We start from the raw sequence: 18,472 nt of genomic DNA, 5'->3' as shown, positions 1-18,472 counted from the left end.
ATTTTTTAAAGGTTAATTTTTTATTTTTATTTTGCAATACAATTCAGTTCTACATATCAGCCATGGATTCCCTTGTTCTCCCCCCTCCTGCCCCTTCACCTTCCCCCTAGCCCACCCCCCATTCCCACCTCCTCCAGGGCAAAGCCTTCCCCGCGGACTGAGATCAACCTGGTAGAAGAATATACCTTCTTCTCAGCACCCCATGGATCCTTCTCTAAAGGTTAATTTTGTTTTGATTTATGTATATATGTATGTACCTAGGTGAGTACCCACTGGGATCAGAAAAGGATGTTGGAACCACTTGGCTGGAATTACAGGCAGTTGTGAACCATCTGAAGTGAATGCTAAGAACCAAACTTGACTCCTCTGGAAAAGCTGTGCAACTTACATTTCAAGCCATCTCCTTTGGCATTGACCTAATTCTTGGAGAACACATTTGAAAGTAATTTCTTTCTTTTCTTCTCCTCCTCTTCCTCCTCCTTATCCTCTTCATCTTCCTTTCAGTTGAAAAATGTCAGAGTTATTTCTGATTTCCTTGTTCTCAGATGAGAAAGTAATCAGCTTGCGAGTTAAGCAGAAGGTAATGTTTTGTTTCACCCCAGCTACTTTCAAGGTGCGTGCGTGTTTGTGTGTGTGTGTGTGTGTGTGTTTAGAGTTTCAGTTATAAAACGTCTTGGAAATACTTTTTTTTTAAAAAAAACTTTACTTTATTTGAGGCTTGTTAAATATTTTTGAAATTGTAAGTACATATGTTTAATATGTTTGACAAAATTCAGAAAATATTGAGCAATTATTTCATCAAGTACTACTTCTAGTGCTCTCCTTTTTGGCTCTTCTCTTGAGAATGTGCTGACATAAACATTCAATCTTTCCTTATTGGTGTACAAATTTCAGAAGCCCTGGCTACATTTGTGTGTTTTATCTTACTTAGTTATTGAACAATTTGTTGTTTTCTCTTCAAATTTGTTGACTTTTTTCTTTGTCATATCTATTCCCCTGTCAAGTTTCTCTAGAGAACTTTTATTTTAACTAATGTATTTGTTAATTCTATAATTTATGCTTTATTTAGATTTTTATACTTTTTTCTTTGTTTCAAGGGTGCTGATAACTATTTTAATGAGTATGATGAAATATTCGTTAGAAAATTTCAATCTGTCAATGGTGGTAGCTATTCTCTTTTCTTATTCTAGTTGTGATGTTCCTGGCTTTTGTTTTGGAAAATTATTACTAGTTATATTGTGGATATTTGGCTACTTGTGTTGGTGTACGTCAAGCAACTTTCTGCAAGTTTTCTGCCTTTTTGCATCGTCTCTTAAATTTTAATTTAGTTGTTCATATATTTTAATTGGCAAGCACAGTGTATAAACAATTCTCATGCATAAACATGTGGAATGCAATGAGCTCCCTCCAGTAGCCCTACTGCACACTTATTTCTCATGCTGTATCAGCCAAGTTGGGGAGATCAATGAAGTGGATAGCTGTATCATGTATTCCATTCATATATCCTCCTTCTTCATGTAACTCTTCATGAGTGTAACTGTTGACAAATCAGAAGTCTTTCCTTAGATTTTCTATGTTTTTATGTAATTAGTGACTTTTAATCAGGTATTCAAAATAGACCTATGGGAGAAAATATAGAAAAAGTCTAATCAAAATTTTATAGTCATTTTCTTTTGGGTGGTGGTATTCTGGATAATACTTATTTTGTTTTATATTTTCTAAACAAATTAGTCAATATCACTTCTTTTATTAATAGAAGTGTTATTTAGCAAAGAGAAGAGCAGTGGCATGCGAATGAAACACACTCAGTAGTGAAAGCAGTGTGTAACAACAGAAATAATAGCACAGTATTTTTCACTAGCAGGTGCTGACTTTGCATGTTTCTTGTCATCTGCACTTACCTGGTAAATGTCATTTAAAATTCTATCCTTAGGCAGTTACAAGGAAAGAAAGGGAAACTACTCCTTCAAATTAAAACAAAAATGCTGGATATCCATAGGAAAAGATAATCTATTTTCATCTGCCTTCCTTCTCACCCCATGCTGGGATTGTACTTGACTAGAGATTTTAACTGATTTACCATTATGCTTATAGATTGGTGCATTTTTCATTCTCCACCAGAGAAGCTTATTTAAAAAAAAATAAGATGGCATTTGAAATGGAGACCACAACTGTTCAAATTAAGAGGCTAGGGAGTGTTCATCTTGAAATGGGACATTTCTCCTAATCACATTTTCTCCTCTTCCCACCGCTCAGAGAGCACCAAGGAAGAGGAGCCAAAGGATTGTAAGAGCCAGAGGTAGAAGGTAACTACAATTAAACACTGTTTTATAGACATAACAGGGCAGGCACATATTTGAACTCACCAAAATGGTGACAGCATGCACAAGACTTCTGGGAATACATTCATTTCTAATTTATATTTGAAGGATAGTTTTGCTGGGTGCAGAATTTCTGCTTGGCAACTCTTTACTCAGAACACTGAATATTACATCCCACAATCTTTTGGCTTCCAAGGTTTACTCTAAAGCAGAACTTTTGCATATGAAGAGTTGCTTGTGTCTTCTTGCTTTTAATAATATCTTGCAACAACTTGAGTATGATATATTTAAATGTGTATAATCAACACTATCAATATCCTGACACTGATTTGGTTTTACTAATTTTTTTTTGAGAAAGCTGCTCATATGGCCTTCAGTGGCTTTGAAACCATTACAAGAATGATCTGATACTTCTGATCCTTTTGTATTCTTTCCAGTTTTAGTGTATGTGCTGCCGAAGCGAGCACCCTTTTGTGTTCTTGAAGGAATTAGTTTTACTGTGGTAGTAGAGTCTGTTACCAAGTGTTTTGCTATTTTTAATAAGTTCCAAATGGTGGCTTTGTATTCTCTGGAATCTAAGTGTACACATATCCATCTTCCATCAATGAACCCTCAATAGCATGAACCCTCAAACCTCCCTAATTCAGCCACCTCTGTGGCTCAACATTGAAGCTAAATCTCTTTGATTTTTATTTAAGGTCTGGACAAGTCTCCTCATAAGATTAGGGCTGCTTTTATTTCCTCTCTTGTTTAGTTTCTAAAAGACGTCCTTCAAAGTGCCCTTTTCGAGTCCTCTAAGAAAATCAATTGTCCTCATGCAAATAAATTTGATGATGTCATACTCAGCATTTTGCAGGTTGATGACTTGCTTTCCTCAAGTTCACCTTTCCTTGGAAAAATGGTAGTTCAAGAGAAAAGATCTACTAGGGTGACTGACAGCTTCACTATGTACTAGGTGAGCATAAGTGATGAACACTAATGGAAAAATGTAACCACTTACAATTTATTTGTTGCTGCTCTTATTCTGAGCATTGGCCTACATAGCACACAGCATTGGAGTTCACTTAGCACTGTGACTGTTGGAGATGCTAAGAATGTTCAGTCAATTAGTATTCCCTGCCTTTTAGGAAACTGTTAGCAGAGAAGAGAAAAAAAATAATAATCAGGTGATTGATTGAGAAAGTATGTCATGAAACTATCTTCCATTTGACTCCATTAGATCTTAAATTACTGTACAAGCAATTGTTTTTCATCATAGCTTTTTCATAAACACTTTGGTTTAGTTAAAGCTCCTCCTCCTTACCTCTCCCATGTCCCCTGCTTCTGTTTCATGTTGAATTATTCTACCAACAGATGAATGGATAATGAAAGTATGGTACATATAAACAATGGAATTTTATTGTGCCATAAAGAAGAATAAAATCATGATATTTGCATAAAGAAGGAACCAAAAATTACTGTGTTAAGCAAAGATCCCAGATTCAGAGGGGGTAAATACTACATGTTTTATATCATACACAAATCCTCTTATTATATACAATTATATATATATACACACATATATAAACTTGTGTGTGGTTATATATGTATATATGTGGTTTAGAACACAAAACTAGAAAGGAGATCACGAGAGATGATAAAGTCATCTCTTAAAAACATTGATTATTTTTAAATTGCTGTTGTTGTTGTGTGTGCATGTGGTTAGGTTTCTGCCAAGTCCAGAAGAGGCAGTCAAATTTTCTGAAACTGGACAACATAGGAACTAGATAACATGAGCACTGGGAATTGAACTCAGGTCCTCTGCAAAAACATTAAGCACTCTTAACCACTGAGTCATTTTTCCAGACCTAAAAATAGAGGTCTTGAAGGAACTTGGAGTGGGAAACAAAAGAGAGTCTGCGATACTGGATGATGTTTCAGTCTGTCATATTTTGACTATAGTGGCTGCCATTTCTGAGAACTCTGGCTAACCACATTTTAAACACACTTAGCAATGATGGAACAGTTGGAAATATCAAGTAGAGTCTATTCCACAGACAAAGAATGCTCTATTATCCAAACTATCTTTAAACAGATGCTGGTTCATAACGTGTTTATGAACAAGATGAATGTTAGGTATTATTTTATTATAAAACATACCTAATAAATGTATTCTTGTTGAAATCCCCCAACTACAATTCATGAGTTGATGTTGGTCTTGTCCTGACATTAAGGTATTCTTTAATAAAGTTTTGATGGTTAATTTTGGTTGACAACCTGACTAGATTTATAATCTTTTATTAGATAAATATTATTTGTCTGTTGATAAAGAGATTAACAAAAATGCTGCAGAAAGAGATGATAATGATTAAAAATATGAAAAGAGATCTTGTATGTACAGGTTAAAGGAGTAATGTGTTCAGAGATTAGAGACTCATGGAAAACCATGTTCATATCTATAAAAGCTACTGCGTATTTTGAGCACAGCCAAGAGTTAATTTTCACATCTGTACATACAGAACAGAATGAGAAAATAAAGATGATTCTTTATTTTATCATTTAAAATATTTGCTTGCTCATTAAATATGTAAATATTAATAAAATTTATTTCTGACTATCTATGTCCTCCCTGGCAGTAATTTGGGCTCTTAGAGCTTTTATTTCCCTTTTTCAGGGCTCAGAGTTACCACCAATCCACACTCTTGCAACAGCTCTATACACTAGAGAGTACAGTTTACCATGAAACTTGTTCACTGGATGCATCGATCAAACATTGAGTGTAAGCTATCTGGCTGAGGTTCCTGGGGGGAAAACAGAATCACAGAAACACTTCTTCTTCCTCCTCCTCCTCCTCCTCCTCCTCTTCCTCCTCCTCCTCCTCCTCTTCTTCTTCTTTGTTTTGTTTTTACAGGGTTTCTCAATGTAGTTTTGGTGCCTGTCCTGGATCTCGCTCTGTAGACCAGGCTGGCCTCCAACTCACAGAGATCTGCCTGGCTCTGCCTCCCAAGTGCTGGGATTAAAGGCATGTACCACTGCTAACCCTGCTTCAACACTTCTTGATGAGTTCCAGACCCAGACATGCCACATTTCCTCACCAGCACATATATGCACAACTGCACATAAAGTCATTGCACGCAATTCTGGAACTTAAGAAAGTAGCATGCTAGATGCTGACGGTGAGGGGACAGAACAGGAAGAACTGAGCCAAGCAAGACATAATGAAGACTAAACACAGAGGGCATGGTCTGTGGTCACAAGTCTAATTTTTAACTGTTTCTCAGATGACAAGTTCAGGTAAATGATTTGGGTCCAGTAAATATTGGTGTGTGATGTTTTTACTTATGTACAAGCTTTTAAAATATTAAAGTTAAAATGAATCAATGTTGCATGCTTATGTCTACATATCTACTCAAGTTGGTCAATGAACAGACTGACATTTGAGTAGCAAGATTATCTAATGATATTATGACTAGCAATATAAGAAAATTGGTATATTTTCCTTGTGAATAGAACTAAATCACTATATTTTATTTTATAAATCATATGTATTTATTTTTTCCTAGTGATATATATATATATCACCATATATATATCTATATATATCTATATATCTATATATCTATATCTATATCTATATATATATATATATGGCATTAACTTACAGCACAAAAGAAAAAAGTCATGGTGAATTTTAATATCTTTTATCATAAGCTAAAATGTTATTTAGAATTCTTTTTGCAGTGTGATTGAAAAAAATAGTTCTATGCTATCATTATTTCTTTCCCTACCTGTGAATGAATGTAGGTGGTATCTATAATTCCAACTTTCTGCTTTGGAAATTGTACCTTCAGGCTGATATGTCATTGCAGTTTGTCAGGGAGCTAGTTCTCAGCTTGCTAGACTCAATTTCTTCTTGACAGACAAGAAATTAGATTTTTATAATGAGGGGTAAATGATAAAAGTGGATTGTCTAGAAAAGATTCCAGTAGAGATAAGAGCAGGAGTGTACAAGTTAACAGTAAAGGTACCATAGATTAAAAGAGAACATCAGACTTAGGGACATATGAGATAAAAGGGTCTTCAGTCTACACGTGCATCCTGTTGAATGCACAGTGAAGGCAAAAACTGGTCATGGTGTACTTCATGCTTGGATCAATTTTCCCATGATGGTAGTCATGTGGGCTGTCTAACTGACAGTGGTATGGTATAAGAAATGTGATGTGACTTGACATCTTTCTGTTAATTCCCACAAGGGAAAGAGATGATGATGTCGGGGGAAGATTCTCCCTCCTTGCTCACCCACACTTGTACAGAATGGTATGCTGACATCATTCACAGGCCTTAGACAGGAAAGTAATAAGAAGAAACTAGAAATTGTTGATATGGAGGAGTTGCTTTTGCCTTAACTAATGGTGAAGAGAAAGATTTTATCACACAGTTAAGCATTCGTGCCTCCTTCATTCTCTAGTCAGCAGATTTCATCTTTGCATATTTTATTTTATATTTTAAAAATGTAGGAGATGCTGAAGAATTGAACCCAGGGCCTTGAGTATCCTAGTCCAACCTCCAGTCAGTATTCTCATTATGTTTTCCTCCTCAGAGCCCATAGTTCTTCCATGTGAACTATTATATATTCATTTTGGTTTATAATCTACATGGGATCAACATCCACATTATAATGCTTACCTTTAGTTTGCTCCAATTTTCAATAAAAAATTTATGCAATATATTCTGATCACATCTTTTCCCTCTCCTAACTCCTCCCAGATCCTCCCCATATATCCAGCTCCATGCCTTTCTCTTTTTAACAGCAAACAAAAACAAAGAAAGCAAACAGCAAAACAGAAACAAGAAACACACACACAAAAATCAATAAAAATATAAAAAGAGAGACCAAAAATATAATCAAAAGACAAATAAGACAAAAAAATGACCAAACAAACCAATATGAGACCCAAATGAATGAATGAATGAATGAATAAATGAACGAATAAATAAATAAATAAATAAATAAATAAGCCTACCATCGTGTTCATTGTGGATTGGTCTACCCTTAAGTGTGGTTAATATACTCGGTGAGACTCCATTGGAGTAAACCAATTTTTCTTTTGCAAGTGGGTGTCAATTGCAGGTAGCTTCTTGGTTAGTGGTGGAAGCTGGTAATCACTTCCCCTTCTTCGCACTGTAAACTTTCTGGCTTGACGCTGTGTAGGTCTTGCATAAGCAGCCACAGTCTCTGTAAACTGATATGTGCCTCTGTCCTGTGGAAACTAGAGGAGACTGTTTCTTTGGAGTCACCCATCACCTCTAGCTCTTACACAATCTTTCTGCCTCCTCTTCACATAGCTCTCTGAAGTGAGGGGAGGGTTTTATGAAGACATCCCACTTAAGACCGAGTGCTTCAACTCTCTCACTCTCTGCTGTCCAGTTATGACTCTCTGTCTTAGTTCTCACTTACTGCCAGAGGAAGTTGCTACGATAATGGTTGAGCCAAGAACTTACCTCTGCATACAGCAGACTGTCATCAGGATTCCAATAGTGCTGTTCTGTTAGCAGAACAATTCTTCTAAGGATTTTCTTCTAGTAGGTCTGTCTGGTCTCAGGTTCTTGGTCACTCCAGCAGTGTCAGGCATGGGTTCCATCCATCTCATGGAGTGAGCCCTTATTCCAACAGATAGTGGTTTGTTACTCTTACAACATTTGTGCCACTGTTAAGCCAGTGTGTCCTGAAGACAGGTCACCATTGTAGATCAAAGGGTTTGTAGCTGGATCGGTGTTTGTTTCTTCTCTGGTAGTGTGAACAATACCTTCCTCTGCCATGAACACTAGTCAGCAGGGGTGAAGGCTCTAGTTAGGCACCAGCTCAACTTCTCATTGCTCAATGAGATACATAAGTGTTGTCTTCAACAGCAATTAATCTGCCTTTAATCACGTAAATTTTAGCACTTGCTTATAAAAAGAAGAAGCATGATCATGGACACCTTGTATTACGGATGTATGTTCCCTGGATGTCATAGGAAGTACTTGCCCAATTCACACAGACAGATATTATATGCAAAGAATGATGCACCAACAGGATGATGATGAACTGTGATAAAACACTTGACTATTTTACTTATATAACCCCAAGCTTCCAGATATCTAAGAAATACTCAGAAATGTGATTGGAGTCTATATCAAATACAGTACTTAACAGTATTCATCAATGCATTTACTCACAAGATATGATATCTTTAATTAGCTGAGTAAATTTGACTAGCCAGAAAGCCGTATATAGGTCCTAAGAAATTATATGCATATTCACTTCCCATTTCTTGTCTGACATATTACCTATCATTCTTTTGTCATTATCAAGTTTTAATCATGTTGTTCTATCAGTCAGGATGGGTAGGATGCAGGAATAAAGCATGAATCATGGATATAAAAGCATCTTCTATCCCATAGCATGCATTTATCATCACTTGGATGGATTTCAAGCCCACTGTTGTGGATTCTCTGTTTACAGATTTATCGGACTCTTAAAGAACAGTTGAGAAACTCTGCTGTTGCTGACGAGGCTTATAATGACGATTCACGAGAACAGCTATTTGCTTCTCTGTATTTCCTTTTTGCACATCGTTCTTCCCAGATTAGTGGGCAGAAGGGATTGTAAAACCACAGGGGAATGCTTTAAATGGAATCATTCAAGAATGATTAACAGTAATTTCTCAAAGGTGGAAGGTGAGCTGCTCATTTCTGTGGAATGAAACAAATGTGTTTAGAATGATTAATAAAATACATGTGGAAAAAAAACCAGAGCCGTAGTGCTTAAATGGTAGCCATCCTACTTAGTTAAAAGGTAGTTTATGTGAAGTCTACTTTCCTTGAATTTAAAAAGTCTTATGTAAGTTGGTGGAACTCAAGTTTAACAATAGCATTTCAAGAAAGCCTGCAATTTCTTTCATGGCTAATAAGATAGACAAGTGAACTTACACTTCCAATTATCTTGTAAAATAAAAGCAATTTATTCATCAATTCACTGGGTCTATATATATTTAACCTCTGCATGAAACACTCTCTTAAGTGTTGTGAGAAACACAAAAGGATCTAATAAAATATCCTATGGAGCATAAACAAGGATTTGTGCCTTCAAAGTGCCTTTGCTACTATCCAGGGATCCTTGTTTTTTCATCAATTAGGCAAACTTAGAACCAAACTCCGTGTTTAGACAGCTGCTATAGCAAGATACAGAAAGACTTGCAGTATGCTTCTTTCTCTATGCTTAATTATCCCTGCTTCGAGGTATGCAGGCTTCTTTGAAAGTATTACTGCTAGTTCTTCCTCTAACCCCATGAATTAGACTCTGCTCTCAGAAATAGAGTCTGAGAAGCATTCCATCAACTATGGAGAAATGAATGGGTCGAAGGAGTCTTCTCCTGTGCTCTTAACTGTAGTTCTGATTAATTAAGACACAGTAGGAAAGAAGATGATTAGTGAGGGCTTAGGTCATATAGTCAATTTATGTCAGAGATTAAAATTTTCAGTGATGTTTCTGCAATGTTTAGAGAAATGATAACATGAAGTCAATGCTAAACAGATATTCACTGAATGAATTTATATGGCTTCCTTAGCATCCATTATAGCGTTCTCTCTAGATAAAGTGTATACTTGTTGAATTTAGATTTTAAATACAAACCTAGCATTTCAACTCCATTCCTGAGATTCTGAAAACATATTGCTTTTCTCCTGCTCAATTCTGATCTGAGTACATATCATTCAATTTAAAATAACCAACTGGATATTTGTACTGGGGCCTTTTCAGGAAGCTGGAGTTTAAAAGTGAACAGTGATTTTCTTTGCCTTCATGGCGTTTTAAGTCTAATTCTCTGTCAGTTACACAGAATGTATATTGTGACAGATGTATCTATCGGTTGCAATAGAAATGCAGAAGATAAATTGAATTTGCCTGAAGTATAACGGGATTGAATCTAGAGATAGCAAAGTGAGAAGTGGGGCATAATGGACAGGCAGTACTTGAAGTCAGAAGTCAGTGACTAGTCTAGATTATGGAAACAAGACAGAAGAGAGACTACAAAGCAATGCATTTCAGGAATTTATATTGACGAGATAAAAAAGGCGGCATCTGACCTTGCAAAAGGCAGTTGAAGCTGTGTTCTGACCATGCAAACCCTCATGCGTCATTCTGTGCGTGCTCCATGCAGCAGATGCTGCGGGGCCACTGGAGAAAGATGGATAGGATGTGCCATGATCATGGGTGCATCTTTAGGAAAGTATGGTAAGTGAAAAAGGATGACAGTCGGAGTCAGCGAGAACAACTCACAGGCTCTCGTACTAGTTTGTCGTTTGTTAGGGACTATAGGAAGAGAGACCACGAGAGAGATGGGAGGGAGGGAAATGCCTAATGTTGTCTCCTGACCAAACTCAGAGTTCCATGAACTCTTTCTCCATCTTTTCACGTTTGTGTTTCTCTCTACAAAGTCCAATTGCAGCAGAAATGCTGGCAAGCCAGTTTAACTTCCTTCAGTCCCTGACCATCCCTGCGGTCTGATTTCGTGTTCTTCACCATGTTCAAGGTAATGAGAAGCCCCAATGTTCTCCATCCAGCAAACATCCTCCTTGTTTGCAAGGTGGGAGTACCTAAACACCTCCACTTTACTCTTACGTTATCTCTTACTATTTTTTCATCTATTGACCCTCATCTTGTTTCTTGGCTTTAAATTCCTACCTTTATTTGTGGTGTGTAGAGTTGAATCCACTACAGAATCTCACGGTGGTGGCCCCTCTGCTTCTCAGAATCATCCTCTCCTTAACCATCTCATTGTCAATGTCAAGAAGGAGTCATCGAGCCATTTCATGAGAGACAGATAGAAGATAGATAAATAGTTAAGTGATAGATAGATAATTAGATCATAGATAGTTAGATGATAGATAGTTAGATGATATATAGATAGATGATAGGTAGTTAGATGAAAAATAGTTAGATGATCAATAGATGATAGATAGATAGATACATAGATAGATAGATACAGACATAGATAGATACATAGATAGATACATAGATAGATAGAAAGAACATTCTCAGGAACAATACAGGTGTTGAGTGAGGAAGCTCATTGATATCTATATTTCTTCAGCTTGAACGAAGTAGAAAAACTTCCTCTTGGTAGAATTGTCTTCAAAGTTCTAATAGTTAATGACTTTTCATAGTTTTCATATAAAAGGAACCAGTTATATTCGTAGCACTTAAGTCATATTTGCTCTAATAACCCAGAATATGATTTTATTGAGAATTTCAAAACTGGTGAAGCATAGAGAAATCCTGACTAACAATTATGCAGTCTTTGAAAGAGAGATTCCCCTGTAAGGTGCTGTGAAGTTTGGACCACAGTGTAAGAGAGTTGATTGTCAATCGTGATGGATTGGTTTTCTGTACAAGGAAAGCTGATGTAAATAAGACATCTCTTGTATGTAGACAGGGTCAATTATATAGTATGATTTATGAAGCCACCTTAAAAGCCTTTGCTAGGTCTGGGAAGAGGGCTCAGTTGGTAAAGCACTTACCTTGCAAGTATGAGAATCTAAGCTTGTTCCTTAGAGTCCATGTAAAAACAAGCAAGCAAGCAAACAAACAAACAAACCAAGCATAGCAGTCCACACTTGTGATTACAGCATTGTGGGTGTGGAGACAGATGTTTCCCAGGACCCATGGGTGAGCCAGCCCTAGTGTAATGGGCAAGCTTCAGGTTAGAGAGAGTTCCTGCCTCCCAAAACTAAGTGAATAGTGGCCACTGAATTTGGTCTCTGGCCTGCACACACGTGTACACATGTGAGCACGCACATAAAAAGTCTTAAATGCATCACGAATTCCCATTATTGCACAATGGCTCACATAGGGTGAAAGGTGGCCTCAATCAACATGGCATGGACATTCCTGGGTTCTTGAAGCACAGCAGACTGGGGAACAGTAAGTCGTCACCACACTCTAAGTGACAGACGTGTAAGTGAGTCTGTATGTGACACACCTCTTGGCTGAGAATATTTCAACTAGAGACTGCCCAGCAAGAGGCATACCTTGTGGAGCTCCAACTCTGAGGTCCTCAGGGGTGTTGTTGATCTTACAAATTTCTGGAAGTCCTATTGAAATGCAGTTTAGACTCGTCTGGTTTATGACAGAACCCCAAACCACACTTCTAGTACATTTTAGGTGATGCTGACCTGTAGTTCCTGCTACAAAGCGAGGGACTAGGAAATGAACAATAGATTGACTAGAACAATAAAGAGACCACTGTAGGAGTCACCACAGGGCAGGAAATTTAGAGTGGAACAGAGAAGTGGACATTTTTGTCTTTATATGATCATTACAGAGTGGGGGGCATTTATCTATATTAAAAAGCGAAACTAAATCCCTTTGTGTGATACTTTTTGCTTTTAAAATAATAATAATAATAATAATAATAGCAATAATAATAATAATTTTGTGTGTGTGTGTGTGTGTGTGTGTGTGTGTGTGTGTGTGTGTGTGTGTGTGTGCATGTCCTAGTTAGGGATATTATTGCTAAGATGGAATACCATAACCAAACCAACTTGGGGAGGAAAGGGTTTATTTCAGCTTATACTTCCAGTTGACAATCCATCACTGAAAAGTCAGGACAGGAACTCAAACAGGGCAGGAACCTGGAGGCAGGAGCTGATGCAGAGGCCATGGAAGGGTGCTATTTACTACCTTGCTCATCATGACTCGCTCAGCCCAGGACCACCAGCTCAGGGATGGTACCAGCCACCATGGGCTAGGCCCTCCCCCCTCAATCATGAACTAAGAAATGCCCTACATCTGGAGCTTATGGAGGTATTTTGTCAATTGAGGTTCCCTGCAGATGACTCTAGCTTGTGCCAAGCTGACATAAGACTAGCCAAGACAATGCCTGCACGTGTTAGAGCATATGTGGAGGAGATGGCAACTGTGGACTCTCTTCTCTCCTTACACCTCAACATGGATTCAATAGATCAAACACATGTCATCAGCCTGTGTGGCAAGCACTATGACCAGCTGAGTAATTTCTCTGAAGAGCTATGGATGGTATCCTTGGGTTCTCATGGAAGCCTTCTCTCCTCAGAAAGCAGGGGTTTACCGGCACCCATTACCTTGTTATCTTTGTAAAGAAAAAACACACTCATGATAATGTTTGAAAGACCCACAGCCAAACCTGGAAATCTACCACCCATGAAAAATTAAAAAAACACGTGAAAGCATTTGCAAAAGCAAAAGAAGAAGCTGGAAATGTTCCAGAGTGTTCTCATCTCTAAAATATCTTTCTGCACTGTGATGTTCACAGACGATTTTGTTTTGATTGTTTCCAGACAATCTAAATAATTGCTCACATTTTTCACTCCCAATAGACACATCCTGATTAGTATTAGAGGAAAAGTGTGTGTGGTTGAGCGTAATCCAAGATACGAGGCTGAAGTGAAGACATTAGATAAGGGTGACAATGCTTAGGGGACAATTAAAAGATGTGTTCAAGTTATATTTGTCATTGTCCCTTCTTGCATAAGAAGTGCTGATTTATTTTTGATGAAGGATTAAAATTTTACCAAATGTTGGCATTTTGGACAGCAACAAGGGAAACAAATGGAAATTCCATCTGGCCTTAGTCCAGTCTGTAAAAACTTTTACTCTTTGCCTAAGGACAACACATGCCTTGCCTGGGTCAGTTTATTTAGTTATTTAACATTTTAAAGACATTAAAAATATGTGGCCGAATTCTATTCCTTGGCTTTGAAAATTAAGCCTTTGGTTCTGTGCCTGCTCTTCAGCGAGTGCCTGCTCTTGTCTGACAGGCAAAATAGAAAAAAGAGGATTAAAACTCTTTTCCTGGGTCCTCAACTTTGTCAGAAATAACACAGAAATTTCTATCATTCATGTGGTCTAGGGAGTTCTAAAGCATTAACAATTTATCTAGCTTATGTATTATAAACGCTAGAAAGTATATATTTTTAATAGCAATCACTAAATCCAGCTATAATGCAAAAAGCATATTGCAAGTTTGGTACAATTCCCCCTGAATGAAGAAAATGGGGCATGCTCCTGGGATAGCTGCTGTCCAATGAACTTGACAATACAAATCTCATCCAAAGGGATGAGGGAAAAAGGAATTTGGGGAAATGTGCTACTTTGCAAGAAAGGTACTATCTTTGATGTGCAAATATTTTCTTTTTTGAACAGCATAAAGCATAGGCTTTTGCTGGTGCATGCCTGCGTGCGTGGGTGTGTATGTGTGTATGTGCATCTGTGTGTTGATCACAATATTCCTGGAGTTATTTCACTATTCCTTATCATTTGTCCAGAAGAACAGCTTTTAAGAGCTGGGTTAGAACAGGCCTCACAGCGATGGCCCGAGGCAAACAGTCAAAAAGGAAAGTTTGTTGTTCAGTAGCCTGAAATGCCTTTCCACTTCATCTCTGCTCCTTATTCTTTTTCGAGCTCACTGTATGCCTCGGCTGGGGGAGGCAGGGGAATATCTCTTCATCATCATTTCTTATGAAAACCCAAAGGTTTCTTACAGGAAAGGGAAAGCTATTTCTGAATACATCCATATAATGAGCAGTCAGTAGAAAGTCTCCTCTAAAACCGAATTAATATTTGTCAAACCTACTGCAATTTCTTCAGGGATCGTTATGTGTGCTACACAGCGATTATAATTTATAATACATGTATTTTTTGTTTTATGTATTATCAAAAAATTAATATTGTTAGAAATGTTAGGGTTTAAAGGAAGTGTCTTCTAAGCCTAGCTAAAATAAAATTTCAATAATAAAGCAAAAAATCAAGGTAAGTTATGAAAATAGATAATTATTCATAAAATACAAAACAAAAAAATAACCGGGCATGATTCTCCCTCCGTTGCTCTGTTCTCTGTCTCTCTCATCCCATCTTTTTCTCTTTCCAATATTTTTCAACATTTTCCAAAATAAAGTATATTCAAATGAATATGAAAACAGCTGAAAAGAAGTTAGCAAAAGACAAGTAAGGAGATGAACCATTGATAGAAGCAATTTAGACATTCTTGTAGGCTTTAAGGGTGTGGCCGAAGATCCTCCTGCCTTAAAATCAATCCTCCACACATCATTGAAGCACCATTTTTTCAGCCCTACCACAGAGCTTGAACCATGTCGGCCATTTTCAGTGTTTTCAAACAAGCCCTGTCCCCGCACAGGTGTTGTGCTCATCATTATTTGGGAACATGTTCATGGTTCTGTTGTATAGCCAACTAGCCTGGTGTCCTGGACCCGCAGACAGTGTCTGAGCCTAATGATCTATTCTTGCTTGGATCATAGAAAGGTTAAAATGTCATGTTATTTTACAATGCACTAGATGTTGGTTAATCTCTTCTCAAATATCTGTTGCTGAACTGCTTAAGAATCAGGATGACATGACTTAATGTTTTGCAGATCTCCAAGTCTCATAAATGTGTTCAAATGTGATATCCTATGAGTCTAATGCGTTCGATAGTCAAAGAAAATCATGAAATATACTGTGAAAAAATGATAACTTCATTTAGCTATTTGACTAAGGGTGGACATTATCCTATGAGTCTTATTAGTGTCTCAAGGAAGCAAATGTGAGGAGAGAGCTTGGCATCTTAGCTTTAGGTATATCATATAGCATGCAATTTAAGGCAGAGAATGTATTGACCTGTTTATTATGTGATTATTTTGTGTTTCTGAATTCAAGGAGGTGAGAGGCCTTGAAAAAACTCTTGATAAGTAAAATGAATGTTGATAAATGAGTTGTATGTCAGGTGAAAAATCTACTGTTCTGATAGATAGGCAAGATGTTTGCTCAGATGGGTTGGATTATAGGAGTTGTTCCAATGTAAAAAACTGAACAATTTACTGGTTTACAACCTGGTCCTTTGGGGTAAGAATTTTTTGGAACAAATTGCAAGTAGTGTTAATGCAGGTAGTTTCAGCTCCCACTAACAGTCTCTGGGATCTGCAAGGCAGAGGGTCCCATTGCTAAAAGAAGAGGAGATTCCCAGATATTTTTACTGGAGTCTCGTCTCTATTTTTCCAGAGAACTTCATTTAGCCATGATGTGTTGAAAAAGTAAGAAGAGACAAAAAGTTCCCAGAATAGACATGACAGTTGTCTTCCATTCATTGTCCGTGACAAGCAATGATCAATCATCGTCTTCCTTCTCTCTCATCCGAGCTTGCCACATGATCCTTCCCAATGGAGTCCGTGAGGCAACCATTTTCATTTGAGTAGTCATTAAGATCTCATTCTGGGGTATTGTGGCAAGCATTTGGTGACCATGAATATGAAACATTCATTCATGACATTTTCAAAGAATTTGGAGTTAGGGAATCATAGCAAAGGACTGGGCAAATGACTAAGTAGGTGTGTACTCTGCATGTCTAGGAACTTGAGTATGGATTATCAGCACTCATCTGAGCACAGTCATGCACATCTATATCCTTAGCAATGGAGGAGGGATTCAGGTCATAGACAGGCAGATTCTTGGAGTTCACTGGTTAGCCAGTCTAGGTATTTAGTGAGCCTCAAGTTCAGTAAGCAAGCCTGTCTCAAAACCAATAAAGAGGAGTGCAATAGACAATGATACCTAATGTTTACTTCTGGCCTCCACAATGCACGTACACACATGTACACATGCACTCCCAGTTGTATGTGCACATACACAAACATGAACATGCATAGATTACATGCACATACACACATAAGAAAAAAAATCATACTGAGACCCATAGAAATATGGCTGTTTGGTTACAGTAAAACCAGCATGACTTTTTGTATAAGTAAATAAGGTATGTGAGTGTGTGTCTGGGATAGGGGAGAGGGAGAGACCTGGCTGTAGGCACAAATTGCCATTAGGTTGAGACCAATGCATGTGATGCCTATATGATAGGGAATATGGAATTTCTAGCATCTTAAAGTGGGAATGAATGACAGTCAAGCTTCAGAAGTATTATTAATTGCAAGTAAATGAGAGATGCAGTACGTGAAAAGAACATGTAAGATGCCACTTCAGGAACTTAGGAAGATTGTAGGAGCAGATTATGACCTTTACAGGTGGTTGGAAAGGAAGAGATGAAGTGCAAAAAAATTCCCAGGAGAAAGTTACAAAAAAGCAAACAGAGGAGAGAAAAGAAGAGAAAATGACTGAAAAAATACAATTAAATTTTGTTTCAAAAGTTTTATAAGAAAAACAGCATTGCAACAGTTACAAGTAAGAGCAAGATAATTTTGATCAAACTTCAAAGTGCATGAGATGAAAATTTTGCAAGAGGCTTGATCATATATCTGTCTTCTCTTCATTTAGTTTATCTTTCTTTCTCTTACTTTTTCATTGCTCCATGTAACTCTGTGATTATAACACATTAACCCCACACAGTCTATCCTGGCCAAAGGGCTACCATAAATCCCACACTTTGACAGCTGATATCTTACTGATAACCTGATCCTTGATCTGAAATAAGTATAGATAAGAGGTACCAGAAACCCATCCTTCCTCCATGTGGCAGAGCCCTACAGAGATGTGTTTGTGTGTTTGACTTTGCTGACACACCCCGCTTCTCCACCTTTTAGGCATCCAGTGACTTTCTCCCATTCAGTGTTCAGTTCATGCAATGAGAGCCCAAACTATCAGAGTCCCTTGCCCCTACCCTGAGTTAGGCAATACTGATACCCAGCAAATGTTGCTTAACCATTTGCTTCAGGCTATTTGTGTTTCCTGAAGACATGATTGTGAAACAAAGATTTGTTCATTGGAGCTTATTTCAAGGCCTCACTATGTCAACTAACTTAAAATTATTTTAATAAAATACATAAATCATTAAGTTAAATGTAAGTCCTGCACCAATACTTCCTTGTCTTCTGGATTGCTTTAAAATCACTGTATTCAGACAGGTGTAGTTTAAAGACATGCCTTTAACCTCAACATGCAAGACAGGTTGGTAAGTCTCTATGAATTCAGGGCAAGACTTGTCTAAATAAACAGAAAAACATGTTGTGGGGCTTCCTTAATGTCAGAGTTCTCACAAACTTGGTCATGTTTGCATAGAACACTCTCTGATAGTCTTCTGAGAATCCGCAAACCACTATAAGTTATCAAACAATACATTATTTTTAAAGCATTGCTATACATAAATTAA

The 18,472-nt window shown here is 37.4% G+C and overlaps 1 long non-coding RNA gene across 1 annotated transcript in view; it reads right to left on the bottom strand.

The window, feature by feature from the left end:
* Positions 1–132: 132 nt before the first annotated feature.
* The window catches only part of LOC128112171 (uncharacterized), a 48,630-nt gene continuing 30,290 nt past the window's right edge, over positions 133–18,472 (bottom strand). Inside the window, exons 2-4 of the long non-coding RNA XR_008218866.1 lie at positions 11,026–11,114; positions 7,803–10,518; positions 133–1,620 (exon numbers count right to left, since the gene is read on the bottom strand). This is a non-coding gene — a long non-coding RNA (uncharacterized LOC128112171). The remainder of the gene's footprint in view (positions 1,621–7,802; positions 10,519–11,025; positions 11,115–18,472) is intronic.

The sequence above is a fragment of the Peromyscus californicus genome, unplaced genomic scaffold, assembly GCF_007827085.1.
Source record: "Peromyscus californicus insignis strain IS unplaced genomic scaffold, ASM782708v3 Scaffold_16__1_contigs__length_79575227, whole genome shotgun sequence".
Classification (NCBI taxonomy): domain Eukaryota; kingdom Metazoa; phylum Chordata; class Mammalia; order Rodentia; family Cricetidae; genus Peromyscus; species Peromyscus californicus.
The sequence above is the reverse complement of the archived record's forward strand: the minus strand, read 5'-3'. Positions and strand labels throughout refer to the sequence as shown.